This window comes from Puma concolor, chromosome A2 (genome assembly GCF_028749965.1).
Source record: "Puma concolor isolate L17-30 chromosome A2, mPumCon1.1.hap2, whole genome shotgun sequence".
NCBI lineage: Eukaryota > Metazoa > Chordata > Mammalia > Carnivora > Felidae > Puma > Puma concolor.
In genome coordinates this window covers 38013188-38036356 of record NC_141668.1, presented here as the reverse complement: position 1 = coordinate 38036356, position 23169 = coordinate 38013188, and the positions used below count along the sequence as shown (strand labels likewise).

General features: G+C 34.7%; 1 long non-coding RNA gene across 5 annotated transcripts in view; it reads left to right on the top strand.

Annotated features, from left to right (window-relative positions):
* The window catches only part of LOC147583103 (uncharacterized), a 623699-nt gene that overhangs the window by 52189 nt on the left and 548341 nt on the right, over window positions 1-23169 (top strand). For 4 of the 5 annotated variants that reach the window (XR_015245463.1, XR_015245462.1, XR_015245465.1 and 1 more), the window contains exon 3: window positions 9411-9479. The exons of the other annotated variant lie outside the window; for it this stretch is intronic. This is a non-coding gene — a long non-coding RNA (uncharacterized LOC147583103). The remainder of the gene's footprint in view (window positions 1-9410; window positions 9480-23169) is intronic. 5 annotated transcript variants of the gene reach the window in all.

Below are 23169 nucleotides of genomic sequence, written 5' to 3'. Positions count from 1 at the left end.
ATAGTACTAGAAAGTAGAACTTTGAAAAGAATTGAAAACAGAACACAGATGGGCATGGATTCTCTTGTTTATTCCTTCCAGAAAATTAGGCATGAGTTGTTCAAAGTATCTGTGGCCATTTATTTTTTCTCTCTTTAGATGCTTTTCCTCTCCCACAGGTTTGTAGTAATTCCGATTTGGAAACTACACTCCCAGTTCCTCTTACCAACAGCTGCCCCATCAGCCATGGAGAGGTACAATGGAGAATGCTTCCCATGTCTCCTTGGCTCTCTTACATCTATATCTGGGAGACATGGATTCTGGATTGGCATTTCTCTCTTTGGAGGGACACACGGTCAAACAATGGTGGGAAAACAGCTTTTTTTTCAAGTTTTGGTTCTGTGTGCTTTAGGTCATCTCTGCTTAAGAGAACAAGTTCACTCACCAGATCCAGTCTCATTCTCTGTATTCTTTTTAAATTCTGCCCTAGAGCCTTTGCACTTAACTGTTCTCTCTGTCTGTGACGCTTCTTCCGATCAGATATATGCATGACTCACACCTACACTTCCTTCATCTCTCTGCCCAAATGTCACCTTTTCAGAGAGCCTGTTCCTGGTCATGCTATATAAGCTCCAGGTACTCCTATATTCCTTATATAGTTTTAGTTTTCTTTGTAATACATATCACCATTTGATGTATTACGAGCCTTCTGATCTGAATATATGATCTGAACATCTGTTTTATTCGTTAGAACAGAGCTTGGTACATAGCAGGTGTTCAATAAGTACATGTTGAATGAATGAAAAAGTTTATACGTTAATAAAGAATTCACAAATATCTATTTACAACTGGGACTACTCTCCTGGGCCTCAGTCATGTAAGCCATAGAGGGTAGAAGTTAAAATGATGGGCCCTGGAGCCTGACCATCTGGGTTTGGTTTTCAGCTCTACCATATACCCATTATTTGATCCAGTTACTTACTTTCTCTGCATCTCTGCATCTGAGTTTCTTATTTACAAAATAAATCTTTATTTTATTATAGGGATAATATTAATAGTACTTCTTAAGTATTGACGGGTAAATCATAATGTAAATGACATATACAAAGCACTTAGAATAGTACCTCATATGTAGAAGAAGTACCCAATAATTCTTAAGTGTTATTATTACAATATCTGCTTATCTACTTGATCTACTGGGTTGTCAAACAGGCATCTCATACTTGATATAGCCAAACCAGAACTCTTGATTTCCCACCCTGTACTTGTCTCCCCTCCAGTCTTCACCATCTCAGTAAATGACACCCTACCCATTGCTCACAAAGTTAGATGAATTATCTTTGATTCCTCCCTTTCCTGACCCACCATATCCATTGCCAAAATTGGATTAACCAAAATTAATAAAAATTTTTGTGAAGATTTTACCTTCAAAATATATACCTGCAATTCCATTACTATCACCCTAATCCAAGATCCCATGTTCTCCCCTTTTAACTATACCAGTACTCTAACCTTGTTTCTTTTTTTTTTCCTTCCTTCTCTTCTGTTCTAATCCATTATCATTTAGGAGCCACAGTAATTTTTTGAAAAGACTTCCCTGTTTGTGTCTTTCAGTGATTTCTCATTGTAGAAAAAATTCCAAATATTTACAGTAGCTGACAAGGTCCTGCCTGATTTCAAACCTACCTCATTCTCCAGCATGGTTTTATCCCACTGTCCTCTTGACCTATAATGCTTTAGCCAGACTGGGTGCCTATTTTCTCCGTGAAACTATTTTCTACCTTTTATTGACTCAGAGCTTCTGTACTGTTTATTCCTTCCATCTGGAGTGCTGTTCCCTGAGTTCTTAAATAGTTATTTCTTTTCATTCATTCTGCACGTCTTAGAGCAAATGTTACTTGTGCAGAGAGATCTTCTCACTATACTCTTGTTAAAATTCAAAAATTACATGTGCAACATATGATATTTTAACTCGAGTATTTTGCTTTAGTGAAATAACTATTCTTATCAGTGACTTTCAAGCTTTATTTGTTTTCTCTGGACAACCTTTTCTGTCAATAAGCTATTGAACCCTATTATGTAAAAATGATAAAATTGGGACTGCTTTGGTTGCAGTGGGATGGAGTGAGGTGTGAGGAACCAGATTCCTACCTGCTTATCCTTTTTGTAGTTCCTTAGAGTAATACTGACTTTTAGGACCTCAGTTTGAAAACCAGAAGTCTGTACAATGTACACATAAGTCTTGAGGTGTGATTAGGTGATTTTTGAATAGAAAAATGACCACATAAGGCCAAAATATCTGGTCAGTGTAATGAAGTATCCAGAATAAGAATTTCTTACTACATTTTCTTATAATTTTATTCTCATGCATTTGTTCTTACAACTACTTTTTTTCTTCTTTATATATTATCTTTGGAGTTTTAGCACTAGCACCTAGTCTTGCACACATAAGGCACTCAGCAAATTATTAACTAATTGAAATGGATAGATAATAACAGACAAAGGTGAATTGTATAACTTTGGCTTTATGCTCTTTTTGTGGCCTTTACAAAAGCTCCATGTCGTAACCTCATTTCACGTTTGTGCCAGTAATCTGTTCAGGTGTGTTATACTTATGACATGTCTACTGAGTACTCAGAAGAGCTAGGTGCCTTCCTGTGTCATGAGTTGTTTGTTTGTTTGTTTTTTATCTAACTATAAAAACCCTTGAAAGTAGATATTATTCTCATTTTTATATATGAAGAAAGTGAGGTTCATAGAAGCTAATTCATTAGCACCTTGCTAAATGGAAAGGATAGGATTAAAAACATGGTCTTTTTGACCTCAAAGTCCATTGTCTTTATACTCTGAAAAAGCCAAAATATAATTATCTGATCAGTACAGAAGAATCCTAAAAGAACCATGTTAGTCTTGGAAGTCAAAGGGCAAAAGGGCACAGGTAATGTTAAAGAGAAAGTCTGATGATACCTGGTTTCTTCAAAAGACTATCTCTTTATATGAGAGTTTTAAATTATGGATCATATGTCATTAATAAAGTGACATTAAATTTTATTTCATTTAATTAAGACTTTGTTAGAGCTTAAAAGAGAGCTCTCCTCCAGCGCCTTCATTCCAAAAATGTCATTAGGATTAAAAAGTACACTCATTTTATAATTCAAGAGGCCTAGGCCCTCTGAAGTTGTATATTATCTAATTTTGCACCTCTGGTTAATGACAGAGTTGAGGGAAATACTACTTAGCCATAACCAGAATGAGGTGCATTGTGGTAGATTTGTAAAAAGCAAATGATCTACTCTAATTTCTAGATTAGATCATATACAGTATCATATACAGCATCCATTTTCCTAATGAGTAGTAAATGTGAGGTAAGAAAAATAAATACATATTTTTGTAAGGTAGTAATCCAATAGATATTTAATTACTGGGGGAATGTTAAAATGCTGACAGTTCAAAAATGGAAATATAATGCAGAAAACTAATCTGACAAAAGATAACATTATCAATTAAACAGAAGTAGACTCACTAAATTTTTTCTATAAATGATTTAAAATCACACTTCATATGCCGCCATCTTCCGACCTCCCTACCTACCCTATGACCCAGCAATAGCACTGCTAGGAATTTACCCAAGGGATACAGGAGTACTGATGCATAGGGGCACTTGTACCCCAATGTTTATAGCAGCACTCTCAACAATAGCCAAATTGTGGAAAGAGCCTAAATGTCCATCAACTGATGAATGGATAAAGAAATTGTGGTTTATATACACAATGGAATACTACGTGGCAATGAGAAGGAATGAAATATGGCCTTTTGTAGCAACGTGGATGGAACTGGAGAGTGTGATGCTAAGTGAAATAAGCCATACAGAGAAAGACAGATACCATATGGTTTCACTCTTATGTGGATCCTGAGAAACTTAACAGAAACCCATGGGGGAGGGGAAGGAAAAAAAAAAAAAAAGCTAGAGTGGGAGAGAGCCAAAGCATAAGAGACTGTTAAAAACTGAGAACAAACTGAGGGTTGATGGGGGGTGGGAGGGAGGGGAGGGTGAGTGATGGGTATTGAGGAGGGCACCTTTTGGGATGAGCACTGGGTGTTGTATGGAAACCAATTTGACAATAAATTTCATATATTGAAAAAAAATAAAATAAAATAAAATCACACTTCAAACATTGCAGTAATATTTATTAAAATAATATTGGGGAGGAAAGCAGAGAACAATAATACAATGTAATAATTCAAATAGTTGAAGGTCCTTTAAAGAAAACAAGGGAACCAATTTATTTTAGTTTTTGTTTGTTTATTTATTTATTTATTTATTTATTTATTTATTTATTTTGAGAGAGAGAATGAGAGAGAGAGAGAGAGTGTAAGCAAGGGTGGGGCAGAGAGAGAGGGAGAGAGAATCCCAAACAGAATCTGCACTGTCAGTACAGAGCCTGATGCAGAGCTTGAACTCATTGAACCGTGAGATCATGACCTGAGCTAAAATCAAGAGTCAGAAGCTTAAATGACTGAACCACCCAAGCACCCCAAGGGAACTATTTTAAATTAATTCTGCAATTCTTTTAACATATAATTGAGTACCATCTCTATTTCTATATCTATATACCTCTATATGAAAGTTTTACTTTATAAGGAAATTAAACTGTTCTTCATTATAGTTCATGCCAATATAGCATTATTACCTATTTTGAGAGTCATGGCACCATTATACCCTATTGTTATGAACCCTAGAAGTAGGTACTAAGCATTAACCTGTTTTCTTTTAGTAAGTGAGAAAATAAAGGAAATATTTAGTCAATTATAAATTAAATAATGCATAATTCATAATGATGTTAACAATAAAATTGTTAAGATAAATAAAAACTATAAAGAACAATAAAGGAGAAGATTCTAAGGGGAAGCTTGATGGATTCATAGTGAGGATGAACTTGGGGAGGGTGAGAGGCAAGGGAATATTGACTCTAGTTTTGAGGTTTCAAGAATAGATGTCTGGGATAAATGTGATCATAAAAAGGGAGACTGAGGACAAGTGCAGGTTTTGGAAGGAAGGCGATGGGATCAGTGTAGACATGTCGATTCTGTGTAAAAGTGTGACATCCAAATGGAAATGTTCGGTTAGAAGTATGGAATATAGTAGGACAGGAGATTTGAGAATTACAAACACAGAAATGAAAAAGAAAGTGGGGATGAATTTTAAGGAAAATCTTAATTTGGGGGATGGAGTAGAAAGAGGACCATAAAAATAGGTATGGGGGTATTTTGAATAGAACATTAAAGGTGACAGTATAAAACAGGCTTAAAGTGAGAACCAATCAGAAGAGTTTGGGGTCACATAGGATAAAGGGGGAGGGCATTCACAGAGGAATTGGTAAAATCTGAAGCAAAAAAGTGAACTAGTGCTTCAAAAATGTACTAATTAAGATGGGAAGGCATCACATAGTATTTGGAACCAGGAAGACTTGCCCCAACATTTACTAGCTAAATGACTTTTATCTTACTTGGCTGTTTTTACTTATCTGTAAAATGGTGGCAATATATACTTCTTAGGATTATTGTTGACATTAGAGGTAATATAATGTATCTGCATATAATTGGCATGTAATAAAACATAACTGAAATTTTTTTGACTTCTAGAAAAGTTTCAGACTGTTTTAAGCAACCTAAACTATAAGGATAAAGTGTTTTGGTTTCTTTCTTTTTCTTTCTTTCTTCCTTTCCTTTCCTTCTTCCTTTCCTTTCCTTTCCTTTCCTTTCCTTTCCTTTCCTTTCCTTTCCTTTCCTTTCCTTTCCTTTCCTTTCCTTTCCTTTCCTTTCCTTCCTTCTCTTTCTTTCTTTCTTTCTTTCTTTCTTTCTTTCTTTCTTTCTTTCTTTCTTTCTTTCTTTCTTTTTCTTCTTACATAACAATTTAGGTGAGGAAACAGACCTGATAATTTGAAGAGAAATAATAGTAATTCCATAAGGAGAACACTGTTGTAGACACTTATTTCTTCCTCCTTGACGGAACTACAATTTTCTTTGGATGTGCTCCATGAAGCCCATGCTCCTGAGGGGAAGTTGACTTCACCCCAACCAAACTTGGGTCTTGTTTGTCTAAGTTAGAGACTCCCAAATTTCTTGATTCCCAGGGCCCTTAGTATCTAAGTAATTTTATCATAATGTCTCTAGGCAGAAAAAAATATCTCACAGCTCCAAGCACAGCTTCTTCAACCTGGAATCAGATTATATATCACCACCTTCATTACGTCAGCTGTATTGATTTTCATGCCATACTTGTTTTTCTTACAACAGTAACTGCTAAGAACCCAGCTTCTCAAAGATATGACATCATTGAAAAGAATGTAATGGGATGTAATGTTGAACTAGTGAATTACCTTGAGCTAACAGTTTATGTGGTGTCCTGCAGATGTTGAGTATCCCTGTATTGCTATCAAAAATATGAAATATATTGTAGTACTCTTTTGGGTTTACTCAGGAGTGCTCTTTCACACAGTTTTGGAACACTCATGTCTATGTGTAATTATGTACTCTTTGCTAAGGATTGGTTCAGGAGGAGGTATGTGGTCTAATTTCAGCAACTAAGGCAGAAATAATGACCTTTTAAAAAATGTAGATTTAAATTATTATTCATGTGTGGTGAGGCCAACAGATTGTTGAAAAGATAGTTTATTTTACAGATACCAAGAGGAGGGGGCACACACTGCCATGGGGGACCACATGGGGAAAGCACCAGGTTTGGTCAGGCAGAGGGAATGAGGGGGAAAATGTGAGCAAGATCCTTTATTGTGATTTCCATATGGAGGAACAGACAAGGCAGTATGAGCAGGTTTAGGATTGGCCAGTTTGAATAATTTTAGTGGGTGCTAGGGCATTAGGGTCTATCCTCAGTTGTCCTGTAGCAGCCCTGGGGTGATTAGGGCAGGGGAATAATGGCCTTGAATGGAAGAGCTCAGTAAAAGAGGTGATTGAGGGTAGGGGTTAGGATTGGTTGGTTTGTATGTAAAAAGTACTTGCAGGCCAGTCTTCTGCTATCTTCAGGAATTAGCTGGTACCCTCCAAGGTCAGCATTGTGTCAGATGGCAAAGCATCAAAAACACATGATTAATAAAATGACAAGGCATCTGAATGCTTTTTCCTGGTGCTTCTGGTACAGTTGTGGAAGTGTTGCCCTTTCTCTGTCTTTGGAGATGTGATAATTAGAACTGGTGCCACAGTCTTGCTACCATCCTGAGGATGAAGCTGGGTCAGGGAGGCAGGTGGATATAAGAGCATCGCAACACAACAGGTTGGAGTAATTTATGTTTAGTTTATCCTGACCCTTGTCAGTCTTTAGACCTTTACGTATGTGAACTAATACATTTTCTCATTGTATAAGTCAGTTTATTGTTGCTATTTGTTATTGTTGTTGTTTTTAGATTTCCTGTTACTCTTACCTGTGCTGTTCTAACATTTACAAAACCACCATGTGAAAACCCACAGGATCTCTTTGGAGGGGATTAATTTTCCATAGGAAAGGAGAAATTTTCCAAGTCTGTTTTTGATGATATTAAGATGTGTTACTGAGGTTTGCTGAATGTCTGCCTTCATAGCATAAAGGGAGAATGCAAGGCTTTTTAGTCGCATTTGCATTCAATAGATGACTGAGTTTGCTGACCTAAGTATCACATCTTTTTTCAAAAATCATTCTGAAATTTCTAAACACTGCTGGATAGGAGAAAGTTATTTAGTATTTCTATAATAATGTCTCATTTTCAATATTTCATACTAGGGTAATGAAAATTCACATGGAGATGAAAAATAACTTACAGGTTTTAGTGTAGGAAAACTATTATTTTCTTGTGGAGAGGTGGCTACCAGGGGACAATCTGAATCAAACCCATTTGTTCAGTTTATACATATATATATATATATACACATATGTATATATATGTATATATATATGTTTATATATACATATATACATACATACATATATATATAGTGTGTGTGTATATATGTGTGTGTGTGTGTGTGTGTGTGTGTGTGTGTGTGTGTATATATATATATATATATATATATATATATGATAATAGTATTCCCCTACCCCAAGATTCAACAATTATGCTAAGTAGCTTACCTAGAAGTGTGTATATGTGTGAATTTGTATGTGTATATACACATAAACACTTTAATTTTTATTGACGTATAGTTGATACACAATGTTATATTAGTTTCAGGTGTACGACATAGTGATTTTACAAGTCTATATGTTATGCTATGCTCACCTCAAGTGTAATTACCATGTATCACTATGCAATGATTACAATACCATTGACTATATTCCCTACGCTGTACTTTTATCCCAGGTGACTTATTCCATAACTAGAAGCTTGTATCGCCCACTCTCCTTCACCCATTTGCCCATCCCCTACTCTCCTCCCCTCTGGCAACCATCATTTTATTCTCTGTATTCATAGGTCTGTTTCTGCTTTTTTGTTTATTCCTTTGTTTTGTTTTTTTAGATTCCATGTATCAGTGAAATCATATGGTATTTGTCTTTCTCTGACTTAGTTCACTTAGTATAATACCCTTCAGGTCCTTCCACATTATCACAATATCTATACTACATCTTCTTTTTCATTCTTCTATTGATGGAGACTTGAGTTGCTTCTGTATCTTGGTCACTGTAAATAAACCTAGTGGTGTGTATATGTTTTCAAATTCGTGTTTTCATTTTATTTGGGTAAATACCCAGTAGTGAAACATTTGGACTATATGATATTACTATTTTTAATTTAAAAACTTAATTTTATTTAATTAATGAATGCACATTGTTTTATTAAAAATCAAATAATACCAAAAGTGATTATAATGAAAAATGGTATATGCCTTTACTTCCATCCAATTTCAGTTTTCACGGTTAACAGCTTTTAGCTCTTTCTTCCTGTGATGTCCATCTTTTTCTGTATAATGTTTTTACTGTTTTGTTGTTTGGTGATTTCGTTTTAGTTGTTATGCAGTGACAATTTTTTATTATTTGTATGTTTAACTTCCTTGGACTTCCACCTCCCTTTCCCTGTCCTCCTAATGCAGTTCTTACATTCATTTGAGTAGAAGCAGTAATCCATGTTTATGTCATTATGACAATGTAAATACTGTTTGTTGAGTTAAGAACTATAGTAAAGTTGCACTAATAGTTGCTTTATTTTTATTTGCCTAATTTAAAAATATGTATTTTTATTTTTCCATATATGTTATATCATTTATCGTATCTATTTATCAAGTTGGTATTTTTTCCTGTAAACCTGACCTTAGAGATTTTTTTCCTCCTGCTTGAATCTGGCCTTATTGCTTTCTGGGCCTGTTGTGCTGCACTACTGTGAAGCTATGCATCTTCTTTCCCATTCTACCATCATTTCCTGAATCCCGTGTCTTCTACTTTCTAGGTTTGATCTCCTGTTTTGCTAAAGCACATTCTCCAAGAGGGGTTGCAAGGCAGTTCTACCATATTAAAGGTATCTTTTATTCTGCTTTTGGGTTGGGTTTAGTTTTAAAAAAATTCTTCTAGAATTTTGAAGTCATTCTCCATTTTCTTCTTACATCCAGTGTTGTAGAGAAATCTCATGCTATTCTGGTTCTCTGATATTTCCCTTCTCTCCAAGTCTCACTTGTCCTTAAATTTTGCATTCATTATTTTTTATTTTATTCAACTGTCCTCTTGATAATATCCTAGTGTTTTATCTAAGCCACTGTTGATTTGCAGTGGCCATCTAATTGATCTGTCTCCATGTGCCACTGATTGTTTTCAATATGGTGTTCTTTTAAAACTCAAGTTTTACCATATTATTTTTCTGTACAAAACCCCCTTGGTTTCCCACCACAGAGTAGAAGACCTCATGTGATTTGGCCCTCATGTTTTTCTCCACTCTAGTTTTTGCTCTCTCCTTTCCTACATACTGTTCTTTTTTCTGTTGCTACCTTTCAGTTGACTACTGTGTGTAAAATTTGTTCGGCTCTTATATGTTCATTCATCCTTTTTTGCTTTTATTTTTCTCCATAGCACCCCCATATCTTATATATATCTTACATATTTATTTTCAGTCTTTCACCGTACTAAAATGTAAATTCTGCATTTGCAGGGATTTTAGTCTATTATTTCTTACCTGTTGTATCTTAATAGCTAGAGGGGTGCTGGCTTATTATAATAGTACAGTAAATATTTTTCATTAAGTGATAAAATTAAAAAATAGTAACTAAGAAATAAAGGTAGAGCAGGAGATACAAACACCACAACTGGTGAGGAACACTAAATGCAACTGAGTACAAAAATGGGCAATTAGAATAAATGGGTTGCATAGTTTTCATTGTGTTGTGGTAACAAGCATAAATTTTATCACAAGAAACAACCTTTACTCCTGGACATTCTGAGAAAAATTTATCATGAGAAATTTTATATAAGGGCATGGAATAAATTTATTAATTTTAACAAAAAATTTCCTTATGTTGTCATTATTATCAAATCAGTCTTGTCTAATTAAAAACAATTCTTTAGAAAGGCACTTGACTTGCTGGGATGAGCACGGGGTGTTATATATAAGGGATGAATCACTGGGTTCTACTCCTGAAACCAATACTATCACTGCATGTTAACTAACTTGAATTTAAATAAATAAATTAAGAAAAACACAATTCTTTAGGAAGTCAGAATGTCATTGCTTTGGATAGGTAGTTTAATATAAAGATGAAGTCTGAAGAATCTTGAAGAATAAATATTTGCCTACCCTTCAGAATGTTTTTCTCAGATACTAGTTGTCTCAGCCAGTCTTTGGAAAATAGTCAGATAGCAGGTTAGTCATGACTCAGGTCTCCAGCAAAAACTGAAGTGCAGGTGATTTCTGTAATTGAAAGGAAATTCATGTCCTCTAGATATTTGTATGAGTGGCCAAGACATCTTGTGAAGGAAAAGTCTTTATATTTTGCTTCTGTAGAGGGTCAGTATATACCTGTGTGGGAACGACCATCTGTGAGCGGGGCCAGGGAACTTGTTGGTTTTTTCAAAGAAAGCAATATTTGATCTGAAAAAGAACCCACACTGAAAGTTGCTTGAAGTCCCAATATTCTGCCTATGATAGGCAGGTCAGAAGCACAAATTTGCGAGCCATTGGTATATAGGTACATATTGATTCTGCAAAGACACATAAGATTATGAGGAATACATTTTTGAGGTAGAAAGATGGCTACCCTGAGATTGTTGCAGAATATATTTAAGATGTGGTAGGAGAAATATGGAACATTTAGTTGCTTTTTGATTACTTGACTTCTGAAACTCCTTCCTGTGCTAGTCTCTTATGGGGCAGTCTCTGGGACCATTGGTGAGATGGTGTTAGAGGCAGTAGCTACATGCAGGCCTCCGAAGCAGTAATGACTCTTGTTTCATGGACAGTTTCTAGAATGCTGAGTTGTTAGTGGTGGTATTGCAGCTTCTCCTGTTGCTACCTAGGGCTAATGACAGATGTGTCTTCATAGGAGTAGCTTTTCCGCATGATTTTAGATGTTGTTTCTCCTTCATAGCCTACAAACATATTTCTAAACAATTTGCCAAAGTGATTTTACCAATTAATATTTCTACCAACTAATACCTCCCCTCCAAGGAGAGCTGCAGTTGTTCAAAATCTTCACCAACACTTGGTATTATCTCTGATCATACATTTTTGATAAGTTTTTTCTCTTTAAATCTGTCAAAATTTGTTTGTTTATTGGTTGACCAAAACTAAGAACCATGTTTGATGCCAAAGGGATGCATGCAGGATCAGGGAAACATGAGCAGGAAGTATGAAGTAAAAGGGGAAGTCCGAAACTGTAAGAGAGAAGTTTATTGGTGTAAATAAAGTCTCAGAAGATATGGGCATGGAGTCTTGGGGTGAAAATTTGGGAGCAAGGACACAAGAGAAGGCATGGGAGAAGGCACAAAAATATAGAGGGAAAGTAAAGACAACATTTTCATATAGAAACCTACAAAATAGTAAATTTTTAAAACAGAGCAACAATTTATTTAAGGTACCTCAAAATTTTACTTGAAATCCATTTATCTATAAATGTGACCCTGTATGTGAAGTTTAACCTTAGATAAGCCCTGGATTTGACAATACATACACTGATAATTAAAATAAAATGTTTTTATACTACTTGATTTCTCATATAAAATTATAAACTTATTAATTTTCCAAAATAGCCATAACTCTAAGAAACACCCATTCTTTTTTCATAGTTTCTGTTTGAGGAGAAGGGAAACTTCTGTAAATTTCTTTAGGATTTTTATTAGTTCTCTCCTTAAGTGTGGCCCTTACTTTGCTTCCTTATTGCTGCTGTAACCAAGTTACAATAAACTCTGGCTCAAACAACACAGATTTACTATCTGACAGTTCTGGAGGTCAGAATTCCGACACATGTCTTACTGAGCTAGAATCAAGATGATGGTAGGACTGAGTCTCTCTGTAGGCTATAGCAGTTAATCTATTTCATTGTCTTTTCAGCTCCTTGCATTCCTTGGCTCATGCTCCCAATCCATCTTTAAAGCTGGCAGCATAGCATCCTCAAATGTTTCTCTAACTCTGACCTTCCTGCCTTTCTGTATCACTTACAAGGACCCTTGTGACTATATTGGGCCCACCCAGGTAATCCAGAATAATATCTCCATTTTGTGGTCAGCTGCTTAGCAACCTTAATTCCCCTTTACTGTATAACTTGACATATTCACAGTTAGATATGCTATTTGTGTGGCAGTTATTCAGCCTGTCACACTCAGAAGGGAGAAGAAATCAGTATTAGTGAATTTTATCTGCCTACTATATATGGATAGGTGATGGTCTTTTTCTTGTGAGTTCTTTTAAGGACATTTCTTTTAATAATTGGAAAAGAAGACATAATGCCAGTGAAAAGAAATTCATGCTTCTGAAGCTTTTCTTCATAGGCTGAGTCTTTGTGAAGTTTCATGCAAATAGTTCAGAAGTAACATTTGTCTGCTGTGGTCACTAAAATCTACATATACTCCTGAAAAGGGTTACAAATTATGAACTTTCACAATACTGTACTCTGTAATCATATTCTGTTTTATGTATGCCTTGCTATACGTTATTTACTTAGCAATAATGATGCTGTTACCCATTGAAAAGAAAAATAAACATTGAAAATCCTGGTCAGGCACAAAGTATGCTATTGGCATAGATCTCTAATAAAACTGATTTAGCTTTCAGCTTTATATGGATAAAAGCTGACATTGACCTTTGTGTTCAGTGCTTGGTGTGTTTTTTAAAAGCCTGTATTATTGTGAATTCTATATTCTTTATATGATAGCACTAATTTTCATATCTAATTTATGGGCTGCCAAAGGCTTTCTACTAGGTTGAAGTGAGATAGTTACCACAAGTGATATGAACTACAGAATTCTACCACAAGTGATATGAACTGCAGAATTCTATTTCATTAGAAAATCCAATTTCTCTTTTTACTCATGTATTACTATTAACTTTCACTTTTGTCTCATACATAGATTTTTTTTAGAGATACTTATAGTGAGATTTGGCCTAATATGGCCTACCCATTGTTACTTATTGTTCTTAAAATTTGTCTTGAGAATATGCAGTGTCCATGAAAATCAAATCATTTGTCCATGTTACAACTCCATAGAGATTAGATGTATGATTTTTCCTAAGATTGGTCATAATGATAGATTAATTTTAGCATATTGGAAAGAAAATGATAACACATTGAGTACTAAAACTTTGATATGCTTACTTAGAAAATTGTATTGAGGGTAACACATTTAAATTATGTATCAGTCAGATCTAAACTTTTTAAAAGATGGTTTGACACATAGAAAGTATATTTGGTCTTCAAATTTTGCTTTTCTTACATCTGTTTATGCCATTATTATTCTATTCCTTTAATTCTTATTTCTCTCCAGATTTTCAGAGGAGTTATTATTGCATATCACCTTTCATTTAACCACATATAGTAATATACTTAGTTTTGGATACTGCATTTTTCATATAATGTTATGCTGGAACTCTTTTCTATGCCATTTAAAAATATATAAAAATACGACTTTTAATACTTGGATAATAACTATTGCTTGATTGTTGTTTATATTGTTAGTATTATAACTAACATTAAAAAGACATTTAAACCTTTAAACTTATGTCTGAAATCAGATCTGGAAATCAGTCATAGGTTTTCTATATGATGGCCTCATTCTTATTATTTTTAAAATAGTTTCTCATTATAGCTTTGCTTTGAACTAATGGCTGTTTAGGAGAGTGTTAGAGTATTTTCAATTATAAGTTATAATTTTTCTCCATTGAATGTTAAAAAAAAGTTCCAAGCTGTCATGAATTATAATCAAACTGTGTAGTTTCTGCTTTTTGGAATTGTTTGGGAGGGGGTTTCTTTAAAGTTATCAGAGTCAAGAATGAAATGGGATTTGTGAGATTTCCTGAGAGTGAGATGCAGAATTTGATTAAACTTTTTGAAGTTCCATCTGAAACACTCTCCTCCTCCCCTCACTACACATCTAGTTGATACTGTAGAGATTAGATACAGTTTATCGTCATTAATTTATGTATTTTTCATTATGTTCATTTTATTTAAATTTTTTTTTTCAGTTCCACTTGAAGGACATTTCTGGATTATCAGAGGGTTTTTTTATTTAGCAATACAGGAATTTGCCAGGAGTATTTGTATTGTATTTGTATTGTATTGTATTGTATTGTAGAGAGAGAGGGAGCATGAGTGGGGGAGAGGGGCAGAGGGACAAAAGGAGAGAGAGAGAGAGAATCCCAAGTGGGCTCCATGCTCAGAGCAGAGCCTGATAGAGGGCTTGATCCCATGATCCTGAGATCATGACCTGAGCTGAAAATCGAGAGTTGGACACTCAACTGACTGACACACCCAGGTGCCCCTGCCAGGAGTATTTTTATGTAGAATACTTTTGATTTTACTTAGATCTGGTGAGTCACATCTGCTTGCATATATTCATTTTTTTTCGGTTCAGAAAAGTTTCATCAATTGTATTTTTGATATTGCTTTGGTTTTAATTGTTTTGCTTATTTTAAGAAATAGCCGCAATTATTATGTTAGATGTACATTTTTTAATTCCTATTATTTGCATAGATGTGGTGCTTTTCTTTTTCCTCTATATTTTTGATGAAACTTCTCATGTTTACCTGTACATTTCAGTTCCAGTTTTTTGCAGTGTCTGTTCTTCCATTTCTTTCTCCGAATAGAAATATTGAACTTGTGTTGTATTTTTAGTTTTCTTTTAATTCTCACTTTTATTTTATTTAGTTCTTTTTCATTTTCATCTAGTTTAGTGCCTTTTAGGGCTTTGGCTCCCTTGTTACAGTGTTCCTTCTTGTGTTATTGTGAGGATGCCAAACAGTTTTCACAGATTAATTTCTTTTCTTATTTTATGCTCTATTCATGGAATCCCTTGACAGCACTCTCTCCTTCCTCTCTTTCCACATTTATGATGAGTTTTGTCTGTTTTTTTGCCTGGTTTGTTCATTCTATATTGAACACCTACTATGTGCTGACATCATGATTTGGTACTTGAATACAATGGTTAGCAAAAGCTCTGCTACCAGGGACTTGTCTCGTTGAGGATAAGACATTATTCAAATAAGAAGTCAACAATTGTAAATTCATGCCAATGATAACATTGTAAGGAGAAGGTATACAGAGACTGTGAAGCTCATAAAAGGGGACTTTTAATTACTGTTCTAATTTTGTCTAAATAGTGATATTTTTCATATCCCTATTCTTGCTCTTCTCTTGCTGTACATTCTTCTTGGAAGCATGGTTTTAACCACTTGCATAGTTCGAATCTGTATGCAGGTGAGTCACATCTAGAACCTGGAGAGTAAGCCCCATGCCTGAACTCAGTGTGTCTCCTAAATTCTAACCTGCATATTTTCTGTCTCCTAACCACTGCCCCTGGATATCTCACAGACACTAAAATTCAGTATGATCAAAACTGGGCACATTGTCTTTCTTCTCTTCACAACAAAAACTGCTTCCCTTTTTATATTTCATGTTCTGTGAAGGATACTACCATCCAATCAGAGCCAAGCCATGTATCTGGCATTATCTTTAGTTCTTTGTTCTTATCTCCTTTAATCAATTGGCCCCTTTTGGTGAATTGTTATCAGCTACAGTCTAAAGGGGGAAGGTATTATATGCAAAAAAACCCTATCATGTTGAAGTTTCTGTCCAGTTCTGTGGTCTCATTTCTCATTGCTCTCCTCATTTTGCTCTAGAAATTATTATAGCTATTCTAACCTCTTGTAGTTTCTTTTTTTTAATGTTTATTTATTTTTGAGAGAGAGAGAGAGAGAGAGAGAGAGAGAGAGAAGAGCATGAGTGGGGGAGGGGCAGAGAGAGAGAGAGGGAGGCACAGAATCTGAAGCAGGCTTCAGGCTCTGAGCTATCAGAAGAGAGCCTGATGCGGGGCTCGAACTCACGAACTGCAAGATCATGACTTAGGCCAAAGTCAGATGCTTAACCAACTGAGCCCCCCAGGTGCTTCTAACCTCTTGCAGTTTCTTAAATGTTTCTCTCTCTTTTTATTTTTTAATTTTTATTTTATTTTTTTTAATTTCAAAGTTTTTATTTGTTAGAGAGAGAGAGTACAGCTGGGGAGGGGTAGGGAGAGAGAGAGAGAGAGGGAAACACAAAATCTGAAGTAGGCTCCAGGTTCTGAGCTTTCAGCACAGAGCCTGACACAGGGCCCAAACTTACCAACTGTGAGATCATGACCTGAGCTGAAGTCAGATGCTCAACTGACTGAGCGACCCAGGTGCCCCCCCCCCCCCCCCCGCCAACACTCTCTCTTTAGATTTCTTTCCTAAGTTTCCCTCTCCTAGAATATAAGTGTCATATGAAATGCTGATGGTACAATACTTAAGAATGTCAACTCTGGAGTCAGAAAACCCTGGGTTAAAATCTTATTTCCATTGTTTACTTGCAACAGGTTAATGTTAATTGCTCGTACTGTTACTAAATTTTTAATTTGCAAAGCTGGGATAATAAGAGTACCTACCATACATAGTGTTAGGATTAAGTGAGGAGTGCCTGGATAGCACAATTGGTTAAGCATCCGACTCTTGGTTTCAGCTCAAGCCATGAGCTCATGATTGTGAGATTGAGCCCTGTGTCAGGCTCTGCAATGGGCGTGGAGCCTGCTTAGGATTCTCTTCCTCTCTCTGCCTCTTCCCCATGCTCATGCTCTCTCTCTCCCTGTCTTAAAATAAATAAAAACTTTCAAAAGAGGATTAAGTGAGATAAGCATGTATATTTCATTTATCTTGGCAGTATTATTATTGCTATTATTATTTCAAAGTTGATTAAAGTGTTGCTGTTTCTATATATCCTTTTCTGATATTTTCTGAGGCAATTGATAATTTTTCACCTTGTACACTTTCTGTACCATGTGAATACTTGTATGTACATTATTTATTACATTTGTTTATCTACATGTCTTTCTGTGTTTCTAAGTACATTGAGAAAACTTTGAAGATAGGGGACATGTTTTTAATATTTATATACATTTTACATTCCAACAGTGCTTAGTATGCAATAAGGATGTAATAAATATTTGTTCAGAGGGGAAAAAATCATGAAAACACTATTGATAATATTCTGGGTTAGTACATATTGGGCCCTGTTCCTGGTAATCTCTGATTTCGCAGGGAGATTTCCCTAAGAAGTTTGATAGTTTTGAGCACTCAGTTTCAGAAGGTGTGGAAATCTTCAACTTCAGGATTGCAGGCAGCTATTCAGGATGGCCATGTGCTATCTTTGAAGGAAATGTGAGGGATATATTTTATTGAAGATATGATTGAAAAAAATGTTGAATTCATTGAATAATGAAAAATTGTATTATAAAATGTAGACTAATAAAGTTTTAATCAACCTAAAGTTAAAAAGTATATCTCTGTAGAAAAGGCAAGCTTTTTTAAAATCACTGTCTTCTTAGATCAGTGATATGGATGAATTCTTCCTCCTCTCTTTTGGTGACTAGCATCTATCCTTGAAAGTTTATAAAACATAAATTTATTTTTGTTCAACATTATCATCAGTTATTTGATGCAGGCATTTAGGACATGCCTATCAAATATGCAGATAACACAAACCTGGGAATAATAGTGAGTATGTCAAAATCCAAAAAGACCAAGAACTTAATAGGATTGAATACAACATCCAATATTTGCTAGACTAACATAGGGAGTTTTAAGTAGGTACACAAAACTAATTGTACAAATGCCCACATGGCTCTCATTTAAACATTAAAAAAAAATAGTTTTGAGTATAGTTGACACACAATGTTACATTAGTTTCATGTATGCAACCTTCTAACTTAAATCTCAAATGCAATATCTGTCTATCTAACATGAATTTTAGTGTATTATAAACTAAATTTTGATCGAGGGAATAATGACCCATAAAAGTGCCAGTTTGTTTCGATGTGAATGAAAATGAAAACAGCTCCTTGATTTGGCAAGCGGTTCTGGTGTTGAGGGCACTGGTTCACATGGGTTGTAAGGGATAGGTGCTGGAGAATGGAGTGAATAGGATTATCTGGAAGATCAGTTTTCTTTTAAGAACAGATTTCTGAGTAAATTTTTTTTTGTGTCTCTTCTGTGATAAGAAGGCTTTCCTGTACCTGGTTGGATGGGGGAATAGATAGATAAAAGAGAGATTGACTGATGGAGTTGTCTTATTCTTTCATTATCTGAGAGTTTATTATGTGCCTATATGGCTAGGGACTGAAGGACAAAATTAAGTATGTTTCCTGCCACGGAGGAATTTGTGTTGATATAAACCTGTTAATAGAAACATGAAAGGAGCAGATGATGGATTTGATAGATTGGAAAGACTGCATCACTACAAGAACTAATGTTAACTATTGCTATAACATTGGCATGGGAAGAAAACGGAATCAAATATCATTAAGTCCTGAAGTCTGCTTTTGCCATTAGTCTACTTAGTTTTGTTTACTCTGGCTTAATCTTCCTGAGTCTGTTACATGAGGACTAACTTTCATTTTATGTTCTGTATTTCTGGAACATTTCAGTTACTTTATTAAAATTTTAAATCTGTCAGACTACTGATTGCCAAACAGTTCTTTGTCCAAACAACGGACCTATTTTAGAACTGACCACCAAAATAATTCCATGGGATTGATTTTCTGTCTTTTGAAGCCTGGGTCAGATAGGCTATTTTAGTCATGAACAACAGGAGTTGGACTGCTACTCACAATCTAGGTGATTGTTCCACTGCCCTGAAAATCATCAAGTTATTGATTATCATAATTTTTCCTGGCCTCCTAATAGTCAATGTTAAGATTTAAAAAGCATAGCATGTTTTGAAACGACATATTGGAAAAAGTAAGACAATTCAATGAAATAATAAACAAGAAATTAGATAGCCTAGTTACACAAAAGAGTAAAGGAGAGAGAAGGTTGCAAAAACTAAGTGCATAGGTAGAAAGTCTATATTTTGAGGGTTTCAAAGAGACATCCTTAAATGTGAAATAATTTTTTTTATTTATCAACAAATATTCATTAAGTGCCTAGTAGGCTGAACAAGACATAGAGTTTACATTCTAGTGGAGATATGCAGAAATAAATAAGTAGTTGCATAAATAAGTACTTGTAATTGGTTAAGAAGGAGAAGTATAACAAAGTACAAGCAGAGAAGAGGGTGACTGAGCTCAGACATGTAGATCAGACAGGTATCCCAGAGGACACAATGTCTAAAATGAGATGTTTACAACAGAGAGTGGTGGGGGAAATGGAAAGGGAATTTGTATCCTGTGTCCGTTTTCTTCCCATCCTCCAACCCCATTATTCTATTCTGTTACTATGAGTTGATTTTTTTTTTTTTTTAAGATTCCACATATAAGTGAGATCATATGTAGTATTTGTTTTTCTCTCTGGTTTATTTCACTTAGCATAATGTTCTGTACTTTCATCCATGTAGTCACAAATGACAGGATTTTCTTCTCTTTTTTTTTTTTCAGATATAATTGATATATAACAATGTATCAGTTAGAGGTGTACAACGTAATTATTAAATATTTGTATATATTGTAAAATCATGATAAGTCTAGTTAACACCCATCACCACACATACTTAAGATTTTTTTCTTGTGATGAGAACTTTCAAGATTCATTCTCTTAGTAACTTTTGAATATGCTGTACAGTATTACTAACCATGCTGTATGTAACATCTCATGAATTATTTATTTTATACCTGGATGTTTGTACCTTTTGACCCTATTTACTCATTTTACCCACCTCCCACCTGCTACTGGCTCTGGCAACTACCAGTCTATTCTCTGTATCTCATTTTTTTTTTTAAGATTCCACATATGAGATCATATAGTATTTGTCTTTCTCTATCTGACTTATTTCACTTATCATAATGCCCTGAAGATCCATCCATGTTGTCACAGTATCAAGATTTTCTTTTTTATGGCTAAGTAATATTCCATTGTAAATATATGTATATATGTGTATTTTATACAGCCATATATTTTATATACATCATATATATATTGCATTTTATTTATTCATTGATCTATCAGTGGACATTTAGGTTGTTTGCACATCTTTGTTACTATGAATAATGCTGCAGTGAGTGTGGGAGTGTAGATATCTCTTTGTGATAGTGATTTTATGTCCCTTGAATATCCAGAAATAGGATTGCTGGATCATATGATAGTTCTATTTTTAATTTTTTGAGAACCCACTATATTGTTTTATATAATGGCTGCACCAGTTTATATTCCCACTAACAAAACAGTACACAAGAGTTCCTTTCTCCCCATATCCTCACCAACACTTGTTTTTTTGATAAATAGCCATCCTAACAAGTGTGAGGTGATTTCTAACTGTGGTTTTGTTTTGAGTTTTTTTGATGATTAGTAACATTGATGCCTCAAATGCCTGTTGACCATTTGTATGTCTTCTTCAGGAAAATGTCTATTAGGTTCTTTGTACGTTAAAAAATCAGATTATTTGTTTGCTGTTGAGGTTTATGAGTTCTTTATGTAGTTTGGTTATTAACCCCTTATCAGATATATGATTTGCCAGTATTTCCCCCCATTCTGTAGATTCTCTTTTCATTTTGTTGTTTCCTTTGCTGTGTAGAAGGTTTTATGTTTGATGTAACCCCATGTGTTTATTTATGTCTTTTTGCCTATATTTTTTGTTGTCATAGCCAATAAATCATTGCAAAGACCAACGTCAAAGATCTTTTTTCCTATGCTTTACAGGGAATAGTTTCAGATCTTACAGTAAGTCTAATCCATTTTGAGTTTTTATATATGGTATGAGGTAGGGATTCAGTTACATTCTTTTTGCATGTGGATATCCAGTTTTCCTAACATTATTTATTTAAGAGATTATCCTTTTCCCATTATGTATTTTTGACACCTCTGTCAAAGATTGACTGTATAATGTGTGTGTTTACTTCTGGGCTCTCAATTCTGTTCTGTTAGTCTATATATTTGTTTTTATGCTGGTAACATAGCTTTGTAGTATAATTTGAAATGAGGAAGTGTGATGCCCCAGCTTTATTCTTCTTTCTCAAGATTGCTTTGGCTATTTGAGGTCTTTTGTGGCTCCAAATGCATTTTAGTATTATATTTTTTACTTTTGTGAAAAAAATACCAGTGGAATTTTGATAGGCATTTTTCATTAAAAGTGTAGATCACTTTGGATAGTATGGACATTTTGACAATATTAATTCTTCCAGTGCATGAACACAGGATGTATTTCAATTATTTGTGTCCTTTTCAACTTCTTTAATCAGTGTTTTGTTGATAAAACATTATAAAGATCTTTCACCTCCTTGGTTTAATTTATTCCTAAGTATTTTTATTGTTTTTGGTGCTATTATAAATGGGATTGTTTTATTTTTTGGATAGTTTATTATTTTTGTACAAAAATACAACTGATTCTTTATGTTGATTATTCTGCAAGTTTAATGAATTCATTTACTAGTTTTAACATTTTTTGGTAGAGTCTTTAGGGAGGTGTATGTGTGTATTTATTTATTTTTTAAAGTTTGTTTATTTACAGAGCATGAGTTGGGGGAGGGCAGAGAGAGAGAGAGAGAAAGAGAGAGAGAGAGAATCCCAAACAGGCCCTTGGTTGTCAGCATGGAGCCTGATGCAGGGCTTGATCTCATGAATCCCATGAATAAATTTAAATAAATTAGTGTGTGTGTTTGTGTGTGTGTGTATGCATGTCATTTGCGAGCAGAGACAATTTTACTCCCTGTCTTCTGATTTGAATGCTCTTTATTTCTGTTTCTTCTCTAATTGCCCTGGCTAGGACTTCTAGTACTAGACTAAATAGAAGTAGTTAGAGTGGGCACCCTTGTCTTGTTTCTGATCTTGGAAAAGCACTCAGCTTTTTAGCATTGAGTATTATATTAGCTGTAGGCTTGTCATATATATGGCCTTTACTTAAACTGTTGGGAATTCTTTATTATGAAAGGTTGTTCAATTTTGTCAAATGCTTTTTCTGCATCTATTGAGATGATCATAAGATCATTATTTTTTATTTTGTTAATGTGGTATATCATATTGGTTGATTGCATATGTTGAAACATCTTGCATCCCAGGAATAGATCCCACTTGATCATGGTGTATGATCTTTTTAATGTGCTTTGAGTTTGGTTTGTTGGTATTTTGTTGAGAATTTTTACATTTGTGTTCATGAGGGATATTGGTTTGCAATATTTCTTTTTCTTTCTTTATTCTTTCTTATTACTATTTTTTTTGTAGTGTTCTGCTTGGCTTTGGTATCAGGGTAATGTTAGCCTATAAACTAAGTTTAGAAGTGTTCTCTCCTTCTTGGTTTTTAGAGGAGTTTGGGAAAGATTCATATTATTCTTTGTTAAGTGTTTAGTAAAATCACCAGTGAAACCATCTGCTACTGCACTTTAGTTTGTGGAGATGTCTTTCATTATTGATTTATCAACGTTTATTTATTTTTGGGATAGAGAGAGACAGAGCATGAACGGGGGAGGGGCAGAGAGAGAGGGAGACACAGAATCGGAAACAGGCTCCAGGCTCTGAGCCATCAGCCCAGAGCCTGACGCGGGGCTCGAACTCACGGACCGCGAGATCGTGACCT